A 14,381-nucleotide genomic window follows, 5' to 3' on the forward strand; every position below is an offset into this window, starting at 1 on the left:
AATAATTTATATGTTATATGAGAGATCTAAGCGAAACAAGAAATGTCTATATGGGGTGAAAATTCTGTATACCGGGAGAAACTATTAATAGTAGAAAAAAATGGGTTGGGCATGGTAATATTTTTTTCATTCTAATATAAGATTTTGTAAAAAAAACAATCCTGATAGAATTTCCTAAGGGGACATTGGAGGAATTTTTAAATAAGTACTAGGAATATTTTTACTGAAATCCTTGATGAAATATGGAAACAAAATCCTTAGATTAGTTTATTAAACTGAAAAAAAAACCTGAAAAATTTCCTTCAAGCTGCTCTGGAGGCATTTCTGAAGGAATCTTTTCTAAAGCAAATTACGGAGCGTTTTCCTAAAAGAAATCCATGGAAGAAACCCTTTGAAAAATCTCTTGGGACACCGAAGGATTTTTGATGAAATCCCAGGAGATTTTTTCTAAGAGCCTTTCTGGAAAACCTTCTGAAAAGAAAACTTCTGAAGGAGTTTTTGGTGAACTTCCTTAAACAATCCCTAATACATTTTCTGGACGAATCCCTAGAGGTATTCTCAGAGTAATATATGACAACCTTTTCAATGGATTCAATAGAGAAAACTTTGATGGAATACTTAGAAAGTATTTCTCAAAGAACTCCTGGAAGAATTCTAGAATGAATTATTGGAAGAATTCTTTAAAGACTCCTTGGAAGATTTTATTAATGAATCTTTTGAGCAACTTGTCAGTTAACCTTTGATTTTTTTTTCTGAAAGAATTCTTGAAGGAAACTTTGAGGAAATTTCCTAATTCTATCCTAGAATATTTTCTTGAAAAATAACAGATATAAATCTGAAGCAAAGTTTAAAGAAAACTTGGAAGATAATCTTAGAGAATTTTTTGGAGTCATGGCTGAAGGAATTCTGGGGGACTCCAGTTAGCCTAGTGGTTAAGGCTATGGATCGCCAATCCGGAGACGGCGGGTTCGATTACCGTTCCAGTCGGGAAAATTTTCTCGACTCCCTGGGCAAAGCGTATCATTGTACTTGCCACACAATGTACAAATTCATGCAATGGCAGGCAAAGAAAGCCCTTTAATTAATAACTGTGGAAGTGCTCAAAGAACACTAAGTTGAAGCGAGGCAATCAATGTCCCAGTGGGGACGTAGAGCAACAAAGAAGAAGAAGAAGATGTGGAGGAATCCTGTAGAAATTTATAGAGGAAAACTTGAAGAAATTACTGCAGAAATTCATTCAGAAATTTCACCCCAGCTTGAGAATCACTGAGTTTTGCACTCGCCACTTTATTGTAATAATTGAATCTGAAAGCCATTGTAACTTTCTCATGGCACTCTAGATTCTTGAGAAATTAGCCCGTGACCCTAGATTGGAATCTTCTGAGATTCACAACACCACTTTATTACAATTAGTGCTTCTTGTGATATAGAATTTAAAAAAACATTCAGACTTTCTTCTCGGAATTTCAATTCTTGCGAAATCAGCATGGCCCGTGACACCAGCTTGGGAACCACTGAACATTGCAACGCCATTATACTGTGATAAATGCTTCTTAAGACGCAGAATCTAAAAACCTTTTTCACTTTCTGATCGCACTTTCGGTACTTGAGAAATTATCATGGCCCGTGGCCTATGCTTGGAAACTACTGATCTGTGCAACACCACTTTATTGTAATACATGTAATATACATGCTCCTTGAGACGCAAAGTCCAAAAAAAATCTTACACTCTCTTAGTGGATGTCCTTAAATTTCTTCTTTAAGATTCTTACCGGCATTTTTTCCAAAATTACAGTAGTTCTTTTCGGAATTTCTCACGAGGTTTACCCGGAAATCCTCTTGCATTATTTTCAAGGAATTATCGTTAGCGCCCAGGATATTTCTTAAAGGTTCTCTCGGTTGAAGCTCTTCTTAAGTTTCACCCGGTTCATATATTTGAAGATGCCTTCAAATGTTGCTACCGGCTTGTCTCGCAGAGCTGTTTCCGGAATTTCTTAATGTGATCCTCCTAAAAATTATCTAACAGATTTTTCCAAGATCACTTCCCCAGTGTACTTCCCATAATCCCTGCCGAGAATCATCCTGGACTTGTTCTAAGTGTTCCATTCGGAATATCTCCAATAGAGGAGAGTTCTTGATCGATATTTCTAGGAGATTTCTAAGATCCCTGCAAAATCCGTGGGAGATTTTTTTTTATCTCTGGTAAGAACCCCGGGTATTCAGCATGACCATGCTGAGGGTGACGGGTTCGATTCCCGGTCGGTCCAGGATCTTTTCGTAAAGGAAATTTCCTTGACTTCCTTGGGCATAGAGTATCTTCGTGCCTGCCACACGATATACAAATGCAAAATGGTCATTGGCAGAGGAAGCTCTCAGTTAATAACTGTGGAAGTGCTCATAGAACACTAAGCTGAGAAGCAGGCTTTGTCCCAGTGAGGACGTTACGCCAAGAAGAGAGAGAGAGAGAGAAGAACCCCGTGTAAAATATCTGTAGAAATCCTAGGATAAAAATTCTAGGAACAAATTTCAGAAGTCCCACAAGGATCACCGAAAGAAACTCTGTGAGCTTATCCGAAAAAAAAACCCTTGGATGGAATATTGGGATAAGCTCCTGTTGAAATCTAGATAGAAGCTTCGACAAACCTCCAGGAATTAAAGGAAGAACTGCGTGAAGAATTCAGTAAGAAACTGTGAAAACTTCTAGATTTATTTGTATATAAATCCTGCAGAAACGATTCTGGAGAAATTTCTGGATGAATTCCTGAAAACATAAAAAAATTTCTATAGATATACTTGAAAGAAATTCAAGAATGATTTCTGAGAAAATACATGGATGAATACCCATAGAATTTTGGCTGTATGAATTTTAGCTGGAATTTCCTGAGGAATACTGCAGAAATTCATAGAGGAAAACCTGAAAAAAATTCTGCAGAAATTCATTTAGAAATATCCATTGGGATCCCTGAAGAAAATCGTGTAGAAATACCAATTTGAATTTCAGAAGGAATCTTTGGAAAAAATCTGAAAAAAATGTTTGAATGATTTGCTGGTGGGTTTTCAAATGAAATGCCTGAAAGATGTTCAAGACGAATTCCCGAAGGCTATTCCTTTTTCTAAGGAAATCCCCAGATGCATATCTGAAGAATTGCCTGGATAATTTCTTATAGTATCCTTGGCATTTTTTTAAGGAATTGAAGGGTAAATTGGAATTTGTGAGAGATTCTTTGAAAGAATAACAGGAGAATTTTCTTAAAGAACCCATGGAATTTTGGAAAATACTGTAGAAATTTCTGGAGGAATCTCTAGAGTAATTTCTAAAGCAATCCCTAAAGTATTTTCTTCAAGAATCCCTGGATACATTAACGAAGGAAACTTTTTATGAGATATCTTTGGAAGATTTTTTATAGGAATCATTGGAGAAATTTTTGAAAAGAATTCTGAATTTCCGCTTTTCTGAAGGAATCACTGTGTAATTTTTTGAAAGAATTCGTCAAATAATTCCAAAAGTATCCCATTTTTACTGGATAAGCATTCAATAGAGCTTCCTTCCAAAAGCTGTTGCTCCAAAAGCTGTGAGGGCCTGTCCATAAACTACGTAGACTCGGAGGGGGGGACGGGGGGTTTGGCCGAAGTCTACGGTCCATACAAATTTCGAAAATTTTGTGTGGACGAAAGTCTACGAGGGGGGAGGGGGGGTGTGAGAGTGTCAAAATTGAGTCTACGTAGTTTATGGACAGCGCCTGATGCAGCTGGGCATTTTTTTTTATTACCGTACGGGTTTGTGCCGAAGGGTCTTAGATTTTTATGAAACTTTTCCCACAGGCAGGGCTCTTGGATATAAGAACAATAAAAAAATTGAGAAAAATTCAAGGTCTCCTATTTTCTCGGAAAACTGTTTTCCCCTGACGCTACTTACACTCCCGTTCAAAAGTTTGGGGTCACCCCCTCAAAAACATGTCATTTTTTTAGGCCCATATCTCCGCTAATTTGCGTCCGATTTCAAAACTTTAGGTTTCATTCATAAGATAATAAGTCAAAGAAACTTTGAATATGATTTAAAAGAAACTTTTTCTAAAAATTTTGTATGTAAACTTAATCCAAAGTTGTCAAATTTTCTAAAAAATGAATATAAACCTACGGCAGTGTCACTGGAAGTTGGGTCGAACAAATTTTAAGATGAGAGCGGTAATATAACCCATTTTCTTGGCTTTCAACTGCTTTTTACAGAACTTAGCTAAAAAATCTAGAAAAAAAGTTATCAAGTAAATTAATCCTTGATGTCATCGACCAAAAGTTTGGGGTCACCCCTCAAAATGCTGTATCGGCCAAAAGTTTGGGGTCACTATCGTAAAACATGGAAAAGTGATTTGTTGATATCTTTGTCATCTTTCATTCAATTTTAATTCTTCTTGGCTTATTTGAAACAAAATGAATGATACTTACTGCATAGACATTGAACCACACACATTTGTTGAAATTTACATACTAAAACTTAACGTAAAGTTGCCTCATTTTTTGAAGCGTGGTAATATGTGCTAACTTTACATAACATTTTTATATACAAAAATCGTTAAATACGTTAAGTTGAAGACAACAAACGTAAATTTAGTTAATTATCTTTGAAATGAGCCAAAAATCATTAAAATTGAACTATATATGACGAAGATATCACCAAATCACTTTTCCATGTTTTACGAAAGTGACCCCAAACTTTTGGCCGATACTTCATATTGAGGAATGGCCCCAAACTTTTGGTCGATGACATCAAGGATTAATTTACTTAATAACTTTTTTTCTAGATTTTTTAGCTAAGTTCTGTAAAAAGCAGTTGAAAGCTAATAGAAAATGGGTCATATTACCGCTCTCATCTTAAAATTTGGTCGACCCAACTTCCAGCGACACTGCCGTAAGTTTATATTCATTTTTTAGAAAATTTGGCAACTTTGGGTTAAGTTTACATACAATTTTTTTTGAAAAAGTTTCTTTTAAATCATGATCAGTTTCTTTGACTTATTATCTTTTGAATGAAACCTAGGGTTTTGAAATCGGACGCAAATTGGCGGAGATATGGGCCTAACAAAATTACATGTTTTTGAGGGGGTGACCCCAAGCTTTTGAACGGGAGTGTACTTTGAAAAATCATAACTCAAGTACGATTGATTTGTCTTTATTAAAGAGACTTTCAGCCCTTGGCTATCCAACTTAAGTACGATGCATCGTAGAAACAAAGTTTTTCTTAGAAAATGAAAGCAAATTTTCTCAAAAATCCAAAAAAAAATATATGAACTGAAAAAAGTTTCCACAACATTTTCTACAGTTGAAAAAAATCGTAAAGAAAAGCCGGAAAACCCATGTCCAGACTCGTGGAAAATTATCAAAAAAAAAAAATATTTTGGAAAGTTATTTCATAAGCTTTAATCGTAGAAATTTTTGGAATGCATTTTTTTCTTTCCTGAGTTATGGCCAATTTTGTGAAAAATGATTATATAATATATGCGTACATGGTCATTTTTCACAAAATTGACCATAACTCAGGAAAGAAAAAAAAAGTGCATTCCAAAAATTTCAGCGAACAAAGCTTGTAAAATTACCTTTATAAAGATATATTTTGAAAATTTTCCGCTAGTTCGGGCATAATTATTCCGGCTTTTCTTTATGAATTTTCTCAACGGTGGAAAATTTAGTGGAAAACTTTTTCCACTTCATATTTTTTCTGGATTCCTGAGAAAACATGCTTTCATTTTCATTAAAAAAAACTATGTTTCTACGATGCTTCGTTCCTGAGTTATGATGTTTCAAAGAAAAGGCTTATATGGCATATTTGGACATTTATCAACAAAATTGGCCTTAACTCAAAAATGAAAAAAAGAGCATTCCAAAAATCTACCTGAGTTTTCCGGGAAAATAGGCGACCCTGAATTTTTCTCAATTTTCTTTTGCTCATATATCCTTGAGCCCTGCCTGTGAGAAAAGTTGCATGAAAATCTGAATCCCTTTGGCCCAATTTGCACGATAATAAAAAAAATCCCCGGTTACTTTGGGGCTGTCCATTAATTACGTAAGGGTTTATAGGGGGAGGGGGGGTTTGAATAATCTTACGAGCCATACAAAAATTTTTTGGCTCTCATACAAAAAATCTTACAAGGGGGGGTGGGGGTGTCGAAAAATCGTAAAAAATCCCTTACCTTATATTATGGATAGCCCCTTTTGTTAGTAGAGCGTGGAAGGTCTGAACGAATCCATGGAGCAATTTCTGAGGAATTCTAAGGAAAATGATTTAGAGGAATCCTTGGCGAAAGTTGTGTAGGAATCCCTTGATGAAATTCTGAAAACTCACTGATTCCTAAACGTTGCTGAACGTCTGAAGGAATCCCTGGAAGATTTTCAATAGACATTCATGCTGGAATTACTGAAGAGGCATGGAAAGTTTTTTACTGTAATCTTTAAAGAAAATTCTAGCAGGCGCTGATGATTTTGTGAAGGAATTCCCGGAAATCTTTTGTGAAACCTCCAGGCGATATTTTTGAAAAAATCCATGATGAATTTTGTAAAAGAATTCCTTGAAGTTTTTCATAAGAATCCATGGAGGAATGTATAAAGAAACCCTTAAAAACTTCCCAAAGTATTCAATGATTTTTTTTTAGGAAATTCTGATAGAAACAATAATTTCCTGAAAAAAAAACCTTCTTTGAAGAATGATTGAAAGATTCCGGATCTGATTTTTCAATATAAATGGAAGATTTCCAAAAAAAAAATCTCAGGAGGAATTTTTGGAGGAGTTGCTGAGGGAATCCTTTGGGAAAATTCTTACGGAATCTGTAGATGAGTTTCTAAGAACGTTTTGGAGATATTTCTTTGTGAGCTCCAGGAAGATTTTCTCAATATCAATCCTGATGGAATTTCCGAACGAAATTCTGAAGGAATTTTTTAATACATCCCTGAATTTTTTTCTGCAGAAAATAATGAAGGAAATTTTAAAGGAATTTTTGAAAAACTTTTTATGAGAATTTTGAGAAAAAATTAGATTAACTTCTGAAAAATGTACTGTAAGCCGCTCTCCATGGTCGGTTTTCTAGAGGAACCCTTCGAGAAATTTATGGGGAATTCCTGGACATTTTCGTTGAATGTCTCCATGGAAAAGCTTTAGAAGGGGGCGTTAGTGAATTTTCTGCAACAACCCCAAAAATATTTTCCGGTAGAATCTTTGGAGCATTTTCTGAAGAAATCCATGGAAAACTTTCTAATGGACTGCATCGAGAAAATTATGAAGAAATTTTTACAGGCATACAGGGCTCTTTGGAAGATTTTTTTTAAAGAACCTCTGGACGAATTTTTGAATGAACCAATGAACGAAATTCGAGATTGAAGTACATATCGAGAAATTTGCGATAGATTTTCTGAAAAAAAAAGCTTTGACGCAATTGCTCAGTGAATCCTAAAAATCCTGATAGAATTCCTGAAGGAAACTTTGGAAAAAAAATGTTAATACTTTCCTAGAATATTTTCTTAAGGAATAACTATAATAATTTCCAATGGGAATTCTGGAGGAAGTTCTGAAGGAATCCTTGTAAGATTATCTTTGATAGTCCTTCACGGCTTGAAGAATTGTAAATTTCTGATTTTCTGAAGGAATCGCGAAGAATTTCTGAAGAAATCCGTAAAAGATTTTCCAAAAGGATATCAGGTGGAATTTCTGGAAGACTCTCTATAAGGGTTCATGAAGGAATTTCCTAAACAATTTCTAGATAAATTTTTGAAAAAAAAACGTGAGAGATTTTCTGAAAGGAATTCCTCCAGGTATCCATGGGACAGCTTCGGAAGTAATCCATGACAGGTTTTCTAAGGTGTTCGTCTATGTGTTCAAACATTATTCAACTTTCATGCATAATATATAACTTTAAATGTTAAATGTAGTAAAATAAATTTGTATGCACTGCATTTTCTTCATCTACACTCGTTTAGCAAACACACATGCGCTGCACCAACTGAACAAAGCACAGGCAAATTATGGCATTGCTTAGAATTCGTGTGGGAAAATCCAAACCGAAACACCGGTTCGAACAATTCCTATCTGTCGTTTCAAATTGCCTCAACAAAATGCATAAAGGAAAATCCCTCCTGCCTGAGCATATCTCCAACAAACAAAAAGGAAACACATGTGTCCAAATGCGAACCCGGGTACCTAAGCATTTCCACCCGCTTGCCTCTGTGCCGTGGTTCGCATTCATTGACGCCAAGGTTAATTCTCTCTATGAATCAGCTCTACGCTCGGCACTAGGATATGCCTCAAAGCCATGCGCCAAAAAAGCATAAAAGCCATACCTATACGGGCGGATTGGGAAACACTTCTCGGTTCAACCAAAACGTTGCACATGCCGTTGGTTCCCAGGCACATATTCCCGCCACCACCACCTCGGTTCGTTCTTCGTGTAGTTATGCCTTTTTCACTTACTGGCATGCATGTTGCTTTATACATTTGGTAGTTGTCTCGAGTTTGTCATTCTACGAGCTGCGTTGCGTTGAATGAAGTCAACTACGTTTGGCTCGGTACGAGTCATATCTTCTAGGAGGAGTGGAAATCGGTGCGTGGAAGAATTAAACTGTGGTGTGTAAGAGCTAAATGGCACCCCGACGAGAGCAGTTTAAATTTCTTTGGTGAACACGTGTACAGTTCGAGTTGCCTCCAGCAGCGAGAGTATCAATTTGGACTTCAACGAAAATTTGCTACTCAGCAAAGAGAAGCAGTTATAAAGTTTATTGTTCTTAATATCATCAGATGTTTAATTTTTTTACAGCCTATGTCCAAAAATCTATTTTGTCGTATGCTCGAAGGGGAAGAAGCATAAACGCATATTTGGTATGAAATGAACTGATAGCGGGAAGTGTCTAAATTAGGGCCCTGTGCCCAAATGTTCCAAAAGACAAGCATTCTCGAAACATGTTGCAGATAAAAGGAAAGGAGCAAAATAAAACGAACATCGTCAATGTTTTACGCCTTACGGTTAGGCAATCTTCACCACAAAGAGAACTGTATAGAGTTCCAAGCCGATGCAGCTTTCATTGTAAAGGGAAAATTAAGTATAACATGCATATTCTGGTTTAGAAAATATCAAACAAACAAACACACGTTGCTACTTTGTGGGAGGCGGAATCTTTCAAAAGACTACGTAGATGGGGAGGGCTTGTCGTGGTCTAGTCACATGGTTGTCATAGGTATCTTGAAAATATTGTCTGTTCTGTATAAAACAGACAAGTTGTTGCAGTAATAGGACAGATCGGTGAAGTACTGGATTTGTAGTAATGAGCTGAATTTTAGTATGGTGAGAAGGTCAATTCTCCGTTTCTGCAATGCAATGGTGCAAAAAACGTGGGTATTATGATTCTTTGCCTAATTTGATGCTGTTTGAGCAAAACTTTGGGCAACAGTGTTGTTGTTTTCTCCTTTTCTTGCAACATAAACAACATAGTTATCCAAAGTTTTGCTCAAACAGCATCAAATTATGATTCACCCACGCTTTTTGCACCATTTCATTGCAGAAACGGAGAATTGACCTTCTCACCATACTTATATCACAGAGAACAGACATCCAAGTCTAGTTCCAAAACTGTGTAAGGAATTTAACGACCATTTCAAATCGGCAACACAAGTGGCAATAGCGTGGCGCTGCAATCGGTTAAGTTCCCATACTAATTTAATTCACCACTTGAAATGTTTCAATTCACCACTGATTGTGGCAATATGGTGTTTGGTGGCGTTAGTGTTGTCATCGTGTATTGGTTTGTAACCTTACTCAAGTAAAGATTCAAATCCTTACACAACTTTCCGAATGAAATTTGTTCTAGCCTGGATGTCTGTTCTCTGTGCTTATATTCAGCTCATTACTACAAATCTAGTACTACACCGAACGTGCCCCATAGACTTGGAAATTTGGAGCCTAATATCAAAGCAACGAAATTTTGAGATCATTTTTGAGGTTTTGTGTATCTTCCGGCCACTGTGAGTTTCGAATGTATTCAGTGGCGTAGCAAGGGGGCTGTGGAAGGTGCGGTCCACGCCGGGCCCACGAATTCAGGGGGCTTCCAAATCAGGGAAGATTTCTAACACCAATTTGCATAAAGTACAAGCTAAATACTTCGCGGATCTGCTAATAGTTATGTAGAAGCCTCTTTGTGATTATCAAGAGACTTTGAAATGGGGCACACATATGGCTAATATAAAATCTTATGAATAACAATTGTAAATGTACATTGAAATGTCCCTGATAGCCCAAATCATTCATGCAGTAAACTTTCTAGTAAACTGCATTCAGTAATAAATACTTGGCTCAAGAATGATTACATTTTTTTTAGAATGCGACGAATTTTGGATTTTTAAATATGTTTTTAGCTGTTATGCAGCTACATTTATTACTTGAGCAGTGACAGTTTTGACACAATTGTTTATATTTATACATCAAATTCTTGCTGATTCTCTAAGTTTTCTTTTATAAGTGCTAGGTTATGACTAGATCTTGCGTTCTTATTTCACCAGCTACCTAAAACACGTCAAAAATTCAAATGGCCATTACATCACTTTGCAGATCTACGGTTCATCTGTGAAAATACACTATTTTCTGAAAATACTTGCTGGACTTGAGGAATACAAAAGTTAATCTCCAAGGATTCCCTCAACAATTCGTCTGAGAATTCTTACGAAAATTTCCCCAAATACTACTTGGACAATTCAAATAAAATTTTACAGAAGTTCTTCGAAGAAATTTTCAAATTATTATTCCGGAATTCATTCAAGGATTCCTTCGTGATTTTTTTCCAATTGCCTTTTCAAAGATTCCTTTAATTTCCTTTAATTTTATCAAGTTTTTCGTTCTAGGTATCCCCACAGAGAACAGACATCCAAGTCCAGTTCCGAAACTGTGTAAGGAATTTAACGGCCACTTGAAATCGGAAACACAAGTGGCAATAGCGTGGCGCTGCAATCGATTAATTTCCCATATCAATTTAATTCACCACTTGAAATGTTTCAGTTCACCACTGACTGTGGCAATATGGTGTTTGGTGGCGTTGGTGTTGTCATCGTGTATTGGTTTGCAACCTTACTCAAGTAAAGATTCAAATCCTTACACAACTTTCCGAATGAAATTTGTTCTAGCCTGGATGTCTGTTCTCTGTGGTATCCCTTACGAGTTTCCAGAATTCCTTCCTTCGATTTAGGTAGCAGTTACCACAAGGACTGTAACAAAAATACCTCTAATATTGAATTCAGATACAACGGTTGCTTCAGAAATTCTTCAAGGCGTTGATTTGGGAATACTTCCAATGATTCCTTCAGGAACTCCTCCGAATCTTTCTTTAGGAATTTCTTCAAGCATACCTTTAGGATTCCTTCATAAAGTCCTTCAAGGAATCCTTCAGATGAACATTATCGAAATTCTCCAAGAATTCCTTTAGAGAATTCTACAAGGAAGAATTTTGTAGAAGTTCATGAAAAAAAATCTTTGATAAATTTCTGAAATCATGCTTAGAGTCATACCAGATAGCAAGAATCTTTGAAATACATCCTCGGAGACAACCCTGAAAGAATTCCTGAAGGAATGCAAAGAGAAATACTGAATGACAATCTTGTATTAACCACTTAAAAGATTGTTGAACGTAATTTATTCTTTAAGTAAGATTCCTTAAAGAAAACGGTTTCGAAACAATTCTTCAAAATAAAATCTTACGTTCATTGATATAACTCCGGGATGTATCTTTGCAGTAATCCCCGAAGAAATTCATTCTTCCGGCCTTTTTTTGGGTTTCTTAGTTGATTTCACCCGGGATTCCTTTAGGGATTCTTCCTGGATTCCTCCATTGATTCTATCTAAATTCTTTTAGGGATTTCACCTGGAATTCCTTCGAGGATTTTCCTGGATTTTTTTTCTGGAATTTCACGATTTTTTCGTTGATTCCTCCTGGGATTTCAGTTGAAATTTCTTCCGGGATGCCTACCGGGTTATTTCTCGGATTATTTCCAAGATTTCTCCCAGGATTTATTCAGGATGTTTTTCTTCATCCTTAGATTCCATTAGAAATTTCTCTCGGGATTTCTCCCAATATTCCTTCCTTATTATCTGCCGGGACTCCTTCAAAGATCTGTTTCGAAATTTTTTCGCGCATTTTTCCTGAGTTTGTCATGGATTCTCCCATGAATTCCTTCAGAGGTACCTCGCAGGTCTGCTTCATTGATTTCTACCGAGATTGTTTTGTGGATTTCTTCCGGATTTTTTTCTCTAGATGTCTTTATCAACTTTTCCCGGAATTCTTTTTAAGATTGTTCCCAGATTTTCTATAGAAATTTCTCCATTATTCCTTCTGATTTTTTTTCTGTGATTCCATTGAAAATATCACTCGGGATTCCTTCCGGAATTCCTTCAGCGATTTTTTCCGGTTTTTTAATGGATATTTTCCGGCATTCCATCAGGGATTTCTTCACGAATTTCTTCCAGGATTCCTTCCAAATTCTTCCATAAACTTCATGCCAGGATCCCTCCTGGATCCCTTCCGAAATTCTTTATATGAAATCTTTCGGAGTTCCTTCAGGGATATTGTCCAGTATTCCAACAGGAATTCCCCTGGGATTCCTTCAATAATTTCTTAATTGATATTCCCCAGGATTTCTTTACAGCTTTCTCTTGATATTCATTTAGGGATATTATATAGATTCTTCCAGGGATTGTTTAAAAAAATTTACTGTAATTCCTTCGTTGATTTTTTTCGGGAATCCCTTAGTGGATTCTCCCGAAATTCATTTCTACAATCTTTCAGGTGTTTTCCTCAAGATTTTGAGGAATTTCCTTTGGCATTTCTCCTGATTTTTTTTTTTTTTTTTTTGAGAGGTTTCTTTAGAAATTACTCCTAAGATTCTTCACTGATTCCTCTCAGATTCATTTTAGAAAATTCTCCCAGAACCTCTTCAGGGATTTCTTCCGAGATTCTATTTGAGAAAAATATGTACTGCAGAATTCTGGCATACATTGCACTCGGAATTGTATACACAATTTCTTCAGGAAATCTTTCAGTATTCTCTCTGGGACTTCTCTTCAGATTTATTTACTCCAAGATTCATGCATTGATTGCTCTCGGGATTTTCTACCAGGATTCCTCCTGGGTTCTCTCAGGGATTGGTTAGGAAATCGTCCCGGGATTTTTCCCGCGCTTTCTTCCGGGGATTTCTCCAGGAATTCTTCAGGGAAATATCCCGAGATTCCAACTGATATTACTTCTAGGATTTCTCCCGGGATTTTCCTGAGACTAAGTAGATTCCCCTAGGTTGAATTTTCGGGATTCCAGTAAGGATTACTAATGTGGGGGAGACAAGGGGACTTTTCGATAATGTACACCGTTAGGCAAAATAAAGTGTAGGGTAGCGAACCACTTGGGCAGCGCCCGGTATTCTGCGCACTCTTCGCTATAACTCAGCCAATTCTAAACCAATTGACTTTAAATGTTGTACACGACTAGATACTATGCGTATCTCATCGCGTTTCAAAATTGTGTCAATGGATTAACTACATCGGCTGTTTTCCTAGTCTCCGCATCGACCAATGTGGCGCTAGCTTCTATGCGCGAAAAATCGCTAAAAGTAAATCGCAAAAATATTGTTAGCGAATAGCATCTAAAGGCAAATTTATCGAAGTGGAATACATTATTCGAAAAAATATTTGGTAGTGGTTGTGCACAACGGTGACTACTATTGTGCCCACCAAATATTTTTTCAGTTAAAGCTTTCTACTTCAAGTAATTCAAGTTTAGATGTTTTTCACCATACAAAATAAAATAAATTTACTCCTGCTGATCAACTGTGGGTGTGCGCCAAGCGGGTAGTCCATTGGTTCAGAATTTTAGCAGAAAAGTGCCCAAAATGGGACCCCTGCCGAGATAGTTTCACTTCCCTAATCTTTTTGATACCTTATCTTTGATAATCTTCCAAAGTTATACCTTTATATGAGAAAATAGAATGCTCCGAAGGGTAGAAGAATGTTGAATGTTGAAACTTTATAAATAAAATGCAAGGTCATGTATGATTTTTTTTTTCATTACAAAAAGATCCTAGGTTGGCCTAGGAAATCTAACTCTGACAGTCTTAGCGCAGAGAACAGACGAACATGCTCGAACAAAATTGCTTGAAAATCTTGTGTAAAGAAAAAATAAGCTCAGTAGCGATATCGACGGTGACTTTCCCACATAAAAACTCCTTCCGACACCATGATGGCCCTTAATTGAGAAATATTTCAGAAGCGCACCTTCAAATATTCCTACACAGAGATTGAGTTTTTGCTCAAAAAACAAGATGTGTATGATTATTTCACTAATTCAGCAACACAATTTCAGCAAACCGTTGA

This window comes from Aedes albopictus, chromosome 3, assembly GCF_035046485.1.
Source record: "Aedes albopictus strain Foshan chromosome 3, AalbF5, whole genome shotgun sequence".
Classification (NCBI taxonomy): Eukaryota; Metazoa; Arthropoda; class Insecta; order Diptera; family Culicidae; genus Aedes; species Aedes albopictus.